Source organism: Vulpes lagopus, chromosome 12 (genome assembly GCF_018345385.1).
Source record: "Vulpes lagopus strain Blue_001 chromosome 12, ASM1834538v1, whole genome shotgun sequence".
Classification (NCBI taxonomy): Eukaryota; Metazoa; Chordata; class Mammalia; order Carnivora; family Canidae; genus Vulpes; species Vulpes lagopus.
Genome location: NC_054835.1, coordinates 68,411,271 through 68,419,523, shown reverse-complemented (window position 1 = coordinate 68,419,523; position 8,253 = coordinate 68,411,271).

Sequence of the window (8,253 nt, the reverse complement as noted above, 5' to 3'; positions counted from 1 at the left end):
TTGGGTCAGGATCTCAAGGTCCCAGGATTGAACCTCATGTTGGGCTCAGAGCTGGGCATGGAGCCTGCTTGGGATTCTCTCTCTCCCACTCCATCTGCCCCTCCCTCTCATTCTGTCTCTCTCTCAAATCAATAAATAAATCTTTAAAAAATACAGAGGGCACTTGTTATGATGAGCACTGAGTGTTGTATATAAATGATGAATCACTGAATTCTACTCAAGAAACCAATATTGCACTGTATGTTAACTAACAAAATTTAAATTAAAAAAAAATAAATAAAATCATGACCTAAGTCTGAGCATAAAAAAAAAAAAAAATCCAGAATACAAACGTCTTGCCCACATGGACTTCTAATGTCCACTGGGTGTCCATGTAGAAAAAAAATCAATCAATCAATCTGTTTGTATCCAAGCCTAGAATCTAACTTTATGAGTAACATAAAACAATTTTTTTATGGTTTTAATGAACATTAACTCTTACACAAATGCAATTCCTGGGAACATTAAGGAAGAATGCACTTTATTTTGTCTGGAAATTGAGTTGAAGTTGTTTACTATTTCAGAAAATCACATGCCTGTTGGCAATGGGATGGGGGTTGCCAGACAACGTGTCTATGTTTATCTGCATTTGCCAAGGAACAGTCATGTTTACTCCACATGCACGTGTAAGCATTTGACTATGTTATCATGGCTTCCAGTTTATGCCCACTTATTTACATACTAAAATGCATATTATTTTATTAGGAACTATTTTCTTTTTATTACTCTTCTCATAATCAGGGCATTATATTGTTGTTGTTTTTGTTTTAATGAGGTGTTAGAGGTTGGTAGGATGACATTAAATTTTATTTCAGGATAACAGAGATGGTGTTACAAAGCATTTTAAAATTTATGTTTAAATTAAGGCAGCTACCTTATTTTGAACAAGAAAGTGGTATAAGTAACTCCCCAAATCCCCTCACTAATAGGAGAGCTTATGCTCCCCTCACCACCACCCCTCTGCCGCCGACAGCACTCCTCACCCAGTTTTGAAAGAAAAGTATCATCTATCCAGCTAGTCCTGTTCTCTACTAGGACACCTTCTTACAAGGCAGGTGTGGCATCGACTGGCATCTGCTTATAGTCCAAGAATCAGGTCCAGATGGAGCAGCTGGGCACTTACCTTTTGGGAGATGACTCTCATTCAGGTTCAACTCAAAAGCATGCACTAACACCAGGCTACAGGCCACTGATGTTGAATTAGGTAAAGTGGGTGTGATTTGCCCACATTCTCACAGTTGCTTCCATGTAAAAATCACTTTTATAATAAAGCTCCTTTCATTAACACATACACTGATCAAGACAAAATCAGAGAGAGAGACAAACCACAAGAGACACTTAATCACAGGAAACAAACTGAGGGTCCCTGAAGGGGAGAGAGGTGTGGGGAGGGGGTAGAGTACCTGGGTAATAGACATTAAGGAGGGCACGTGATGTGATGAGCACTGGGTGTTATAGAAGACTGATGAATCACTGACCTCTACCTCTGAAACCAATAATACACTATATGTTAATTAATTGAATTTAAGTTTTTAAAATGTTGTGGGAAAAAAAATAATGTGGCTACCTACATAAAACAAAACAAAAGAAAAAAACATATTCTGGTCAAATAATCTTGCAAAGGAAAGCTCTCCTAGTCCCAAGTCTATGAAATAAAAGCAGGGAGAAAGGACAGGTTGTCTGCTGTGATCATGTTCAGGACATTCATAAGGGCCAAGGGTGAGCAAGGCCCCCGGAGCTCCACTATGCTGTCTGCCTCCAAACTTCCGCCTAACGCCCCTGAGCTTCGAATGGGACAGCCAGTCCTCCTCTGCAGGTAATCTGTTTTTTCTCCCTGCTTTTAAGATATCATTGGTCTTTTGTAGTTCTATTGTCAAGTATCTAGGTATCAAATATCTAGAATTCTTTTTACTTATTCTGATTAGTATGTTGTATTCCCTATGTCTATGAATTCATGTCTTTCATCAGTTTTGGAAAATTCTCAGCTAGTATCTCCTCAAATATTACTTTTCCTCCATTCTTTGGTTCTTTCTGGGACTCTGATTAGAAGTATGCTAGACCTTTTCACTCTGTCCTCCATGTCGCTTAAGCTCTCTTCTGTATCTTTCAATCTTTGTGTCACTGTGATGCAATCCACATGATCTCCCTAGGTCTATCTACCAGTTCACCAGTTCTCTCTTTGATTATGTCTGATGTGCTGTTTAATCCATACATTGAGGGTTTTTTTTTTTTTTTTGTCATTGTTGTATTCATTTGAACACCCGTTGTATGCAGTCCACACCGCTTCTCCCATAAACAGCCCTGGAGCCTTTGCACAGTTCTTTTCCTCCGGGCTGAAGTGGTGATGAATCCTTGCAGGAAAAGTTATCATGTCTCCTTTTCCTTAAAAATGTGGATCCACTTGTCCTCTTTGTCTCTCACGTCAAAGGACCCTCTGCTGTGCCAGACATACCAGATCTCATCATCCGGGTGCAAATGCTCCTCTTTCAGAACATCATCTTTTCTTCATGATCTGGTCACTTACCTTTGCATATGGTTATTATGTCCATCCAAAAGTAGTTTCTCTCTTTTTGGATCCTTTCTAATTCTGGATCGTGCTCCTATTTGTCAGCACCCAGCTTCCCCTAAAGAACTGCGAGCCATGCAGCTATCAGTTCCAGGCCGACTGGCTGGCCCAGCCTGGTGGAGCTGCCTGGAGTGGTAGGTGGACTGGTTCATGTACCAGACCAGCACCTGGTCCAGTGAGGTGGCCTCAAGCACCTGTTGGCACCACTGTGTGCCCCTAGCCCCTGACCCCGTGATGTCAGTGGTGGGAGGTAACCCAAAGGAAGAGCTGCTAAGCATTTATCATAAAAAGGAGTTATTGGGCAGCCCGGGTGACTCAGCGGTTTAGCACCACCTTCGGGCCAAGGTGTGAACCTAGAGACCCGGGATCGAGTCCCACATCAGGCTCCCTGCATGGAGCCTGCTTCTCCCTCTGCCTGTGTCTCTGCCTCTCTCTCTCTCTTTCTCTCTCTCTCTCTCTCTCTCTGTGTCTCTCATGAATGAATAAATAAAATCTTAAAAAAAAAAAAAGGAGTTATTGACCTCTATTAGAATGTCTAAAATTAGCAAGACCGACCACACCACGTGTTGGTGACGATGTGGAACAAAACTAGAATGCTCAAACCCTCCTGCTGGGGATGTAAAATAGTACAACCACTTTGGAAAACAGAATGACATTTTCTTAACAAGTTAAACATGCACTTACCATATGATGCAGCCCTTGTCTTCCTAGAGATTTACTCAAGAGAAATAGAAGCACATGTTCATACGATGACCTCTGCACAGATGTGCATAGCAGTTTTACTTGTAACAGCTGAAACTGGAAACCACCCAAACGTCTGTCAACGGATAAATGGATGAGCAAATTGCAGTGTATCCATAAGTGGACTAATACCACGCAATAAAAAGGAATGAAACTATGGATATACACACAACTAATGGCCAATTTCAAAGTAATTTTGTTGAATGGAAGCAACCAGAAAGAAAATATACATGCTGCATGATCATTGAAATTAGCATTAGAAATTTTGGAAAATACAAACTAATTTATCAGAGTGGAAAGTTCATTAGTGGTTGCCTGGGGGCAGAGGGGTGGGGTGGGTGGGTAGTATTACAGAAGGGCAGGAGGCAACGTTTGGGAGTGCTGGTTGTATTCATTATATTGATTATTGTGATGTTTTTGTAAGTCTATACATGTCAAACAGTCAAATCATACACTTTAAATATGTGAAACTTTTATATGTCAATTATACCTGCACAAATCTGTGAGAAAATGGGGTTATTGTGAATAACTGCCCTGTTGATTACAGTTCATGCAACATCCTCTACAGTCTGGGCCTCGTTGCCTTTGTTGAGACAACCACTCTTCTCCTGAGTGGTGGATCCCAAACGATCTAAGTTAATTATGGTGGTTTTATCCATTTTTTTTCTTTTTCCAGGCATAGGCACTAATAGCCTTTCTGGACAATAAAACATGGGAAAATCTATGGGAAGGCTTCTGTGAATGGTTTATGTCCTTTGAAGAAATACAAACAAAAATACAAAGAGGGTTTTTTTTCCCCCTTCCTTTTGACATGGGTATGTCCAGATGTGATGTCTGGACTTTGTGCAGCCATCTTGTGACCGTGAAGGGTGGTGGTCTGGGAACATTGCTAACACATCAAGGAGTGCGCAACAGAGACATGGAAAGAAGCTGGGTCCTTGATCACACAGTCCAGCTGAATTAACCAATCTCTAGACTCTGTGTAATGTAATATAATAAGTTCCTTTATCATGTCAGTCAACTAAGTTTGGATTTTTTGGTTGTATGCACCCAAAAGCACCCTAGCTTGATATATTCCCTTAGCTTTCAGTACTCAACTCCAGTATCACCTCCTCCAGGAAGTTTTCCTTGATATATAGTCCCTCCTGGGCCTAGATTAGATTATATATACTCCTGCTTCTGTGTCCTTAGGTCATCCTCTTAATGACCCTTGTTATACTGCATGTTTATAACTGATGATTACAAACTGATCTGTTTATCATTGTCCTTTTGTATTAAACTGGGAACATCTCAGGACAGGATTGTGTTTCTTTTAGCTCTACTTTGGCACAACCTAGGACGTAACTGACACATAGTAGGCATAGTAGGCATGTAATAAATACCAGATCAACTGAATTGAAACTTTCCTTCTCACCTTTCATACACTAGCAAATGGGTTTCCCTGCCCTCCAGGGGGTCCCAGCCTATGTAGTTCTCAAACCTAAGAATTCATTTCTCTGTTCCACAGTCTTTTGGGGTTGCTCTTCCCTGCCATCTTTAGAAACTGGAGTTTGAGGTCTCCCTGCACCTCCAAAAGGCCATCCTCCAGATGTGTCCTGTTGGCTTGAGGGGGAAGGGAGCTTGCCTCCTATTTCTGTCAGCTGTGGTCATGGTTTACTGGGGGAGCTTGGGCTTTTCTGTCCATAGTGTGACAGTGGACTGAAAGGACCTGTACCTTCACCTGCCTCTTCCCTGCCCCTCTCCCAAGTCCACTTGGGATTATTCTTCTACAGATGTCTTGGCCCAAGTTTGCCAGAATGTCTAAGTTCTCTTATATCCCTTTGTATGTCCCACTGGGGCCTTTCCCACCAGCACCAGCTCTAATGACACTGACAGGTGATGTTTTCCCATTTCCCAGGTCATTACCAGTGAAAAAGTTGTAACACTGGCCAACCCCTGGCCCCTGAGAGCTCCTGCTGAACATTTTCCTTCCCTTCCTTGGAGTCTTAGAGTGGAGGCAACATTATTTATCATTTCTTTGGATGAAAATTGTGCAGGAAGATGGATTCCATTTCTAGAAAATGGAATAAATATAAAATAACATCTTCTCTCTCTGTCTCTTTCCCTTTACCTCTCTCCACTCCCTCCATTATCCTCTGTCTCTCCCTCCCTCCACTATCAACATTTCTTCCATATCTCCCCAGATTAGTGCTTCTGTGCTGACTCTGGAGCTAGGCAACCTGGTTTGGGTCCTTGTTCCACCAATTAAGAGCTATGTAATCTTGGGGGAGAAACTTAACCCTTTTATTATACTATATGTTGGCAAATTGAATTTAAATCTTAAAAAAAAAGGAAACTTAACCCTTTTATACTCTATTCCCTTATCTCAAAAGTGGTGATAATTATGCTATACCTGTCCCATAGGGTTGTTCGGAGTATTAAATGTAGCATGTAAGGGGCTCACAACATGCTTAGTACAAAGTTTAAGTACAATAGATGTTAAGGGTTCTATTACTACCATTATTACTACTACTACTACTACTACCACCACCACCACCACCACCACCACCAGTGATACTACTACTGGCTACCATCATTGAGCATATACTAGTTTTCTTAGAAAAAAAAAAAGATTGATTTATTTATTTTGGAGAGAGAGAGAGCAAGAGTGGGAAGAGGGGCAGAGGGAGAGGGAGAGAGAGAAAATCTCAAGCAGACTCCTTACTGAAAGAGGAGCCTGACTTGGCAACTCTGGGCTTGGTCCCTTGACCCTGAAATCATGACCTGAGCTGAAATCAAGAGTCAGATGCTTAACCGACTGAGCCGCCCAGGAGCCCCAAGCATATATTATTTATTATGTGCCTGGTGTTTACTAAATTCCAAAAACATTAGTCCTTTTAATCCTCATTATAGCCTTAAGAGACAGTTGTAAAAAAAAAAAAAAACTAAGTTTTTAAGCACTCTGTAGCAAGCTCTTTCATACATTCTATACACCAATTTTAATACTTAATTTTCACAAGCCACTAAGGTGACTACCATGAAAGTCCAGCTGACATAGATGAGAAAACTGAGGCTTAGATTAAATGTCTTGCCAAAATCATCCCAGTTATAAGGGGAGAAGTCAGGACTTGAATTCAGGTTTGTCAAAACCTGTGATTCTCAAACATTAGTATGTATCAAATCATGGAGGGCAGGAGGGCTTGTTAAAACACAGATTCCTGGGCCCCACCCAGCCTATACCCCACAAGTCTCTGATTCTGAGTGAGTCTGGAGTGGGGTCTGAGAATTAGCATTTCTAGTAAATTCCCAGGTGATGTTGACACTGCCAGTCTGTGGTCATATTTTGAGGTCCACTGTGTTAGTGGTAGGCACTGGTTTAGTTTATCCTTAGAGATATAATTCTTTAGTCAATGTCTTGAATTTTGCTAAAAAAGTCTTAAGTAAAGTAATATTTTTTTTTTTGTCAGAGGAATACAGGGAATATTTTACATTCATCATCCCACTGATAATGTTTCAGGGGACTTCAGCTCAAATTCTTACTTCTGAGCTGGTGGTTTCAAGCTAGTGCTCAAGGAAATAGACTCTCATCTATATCCCATGCTCAGGTTAGGCTCATCTCCTTAGATTACGTTATTTTATTAGTTTCTGTCTTTTCCCAGAAAGATCTTTTTTTTTTTTCCCCAGAGCTTTCCCTAGAAAGGAATCATGGTTTTGAGCACTAGAGATGTTGACGTTGTAGATTTCAAATGCCAATACGTGGAGAGGCACAGGAGACAATCAAGCATCAGGTTGGTAAAGGCGTGTGGCAGTTAATGTTATGTGTTAATTTGACTGAGCCATGGGGTACTCAGATTCAACGTTATTTCTGGGTGAGTCTGTGAGTGTTTCCGGATGAGATTAGTATTTGAATTGGTGGACTCCGGAAAGTAGATTGTCCTCCCCAGTATGGGTGGGCATCAGCCAATCCTTTGAGAGCCCAAATAAATAAGAGATATAGTAAGAAAAAAGAAAAACCCTCTCACTCCTTTTTTCCTTATCAAGCTACTTGAACTGGGACACATCTCATCTTCTTTGGCCATAAAACTGAGGCTCATAGTTTTGGAGTTATACTACCAGCCTTTTTGAGTCTCCAGCTTGCCATCATGGGATTTCTCTATGATCACATAAGCCAATTCCTCGTAATGTCTCTCTCTACACATATATATGCACACATCCATCCATCCATACGTGCACACGTACACATGGGCTCAAGTGCAGCGAGGGGCTCCTTGCCAGTGGGAAAGAGATGCTCATCATGGTATTCAGTGAGCGTTCATCAAGCTAAGACGACTGGTGAAGTATGAGCAGGAGCAAGGTCTGGAGTGTTGGACATGTTCTCCTAGGTGCAGTGGGGCATTGATAGAAAGCAATTGACAAGATAATGTCCATAAACTCTCAGTTCAAGCCATGCTCTAAGAACCAGAAAGTTGCCACGGCTACCCTAAAAGAATCTTTTATTTATTGTAGCCACAGGCTCACATTGCTAAACATCAAACACAAAATGTAATTGGGAGGGTTGCAGAATTACAAGGTCACTTGAATTCACAGCCTTAGCAAGTTACTCATGTTCAAGTCAGAAAGTTGGTTGAGAAGGAAGGAGACTATGGAACATGAAGGGGGGACGTGACACCCCAACACAGCTGAGTCACTCTGGGCCTCCCTTGCCAGTGGACATGCGTTCCTCCCATGTCTGAGGAATCGAACCTCCCTTTGGCTGGAAATCCTGTGGTAACTTCACCTAGGACAGAAGATTTGTAACGGGAACTCATTCTCTTCCAGATACACCACAGCTACCCTTTGTTGCTACTAGACAAATAGCAACAGGTCAGAGCTCAACGTGCCCCAGTGTCGGGAACATATGAAGAGGAAGGAGCTAATAATACACATTG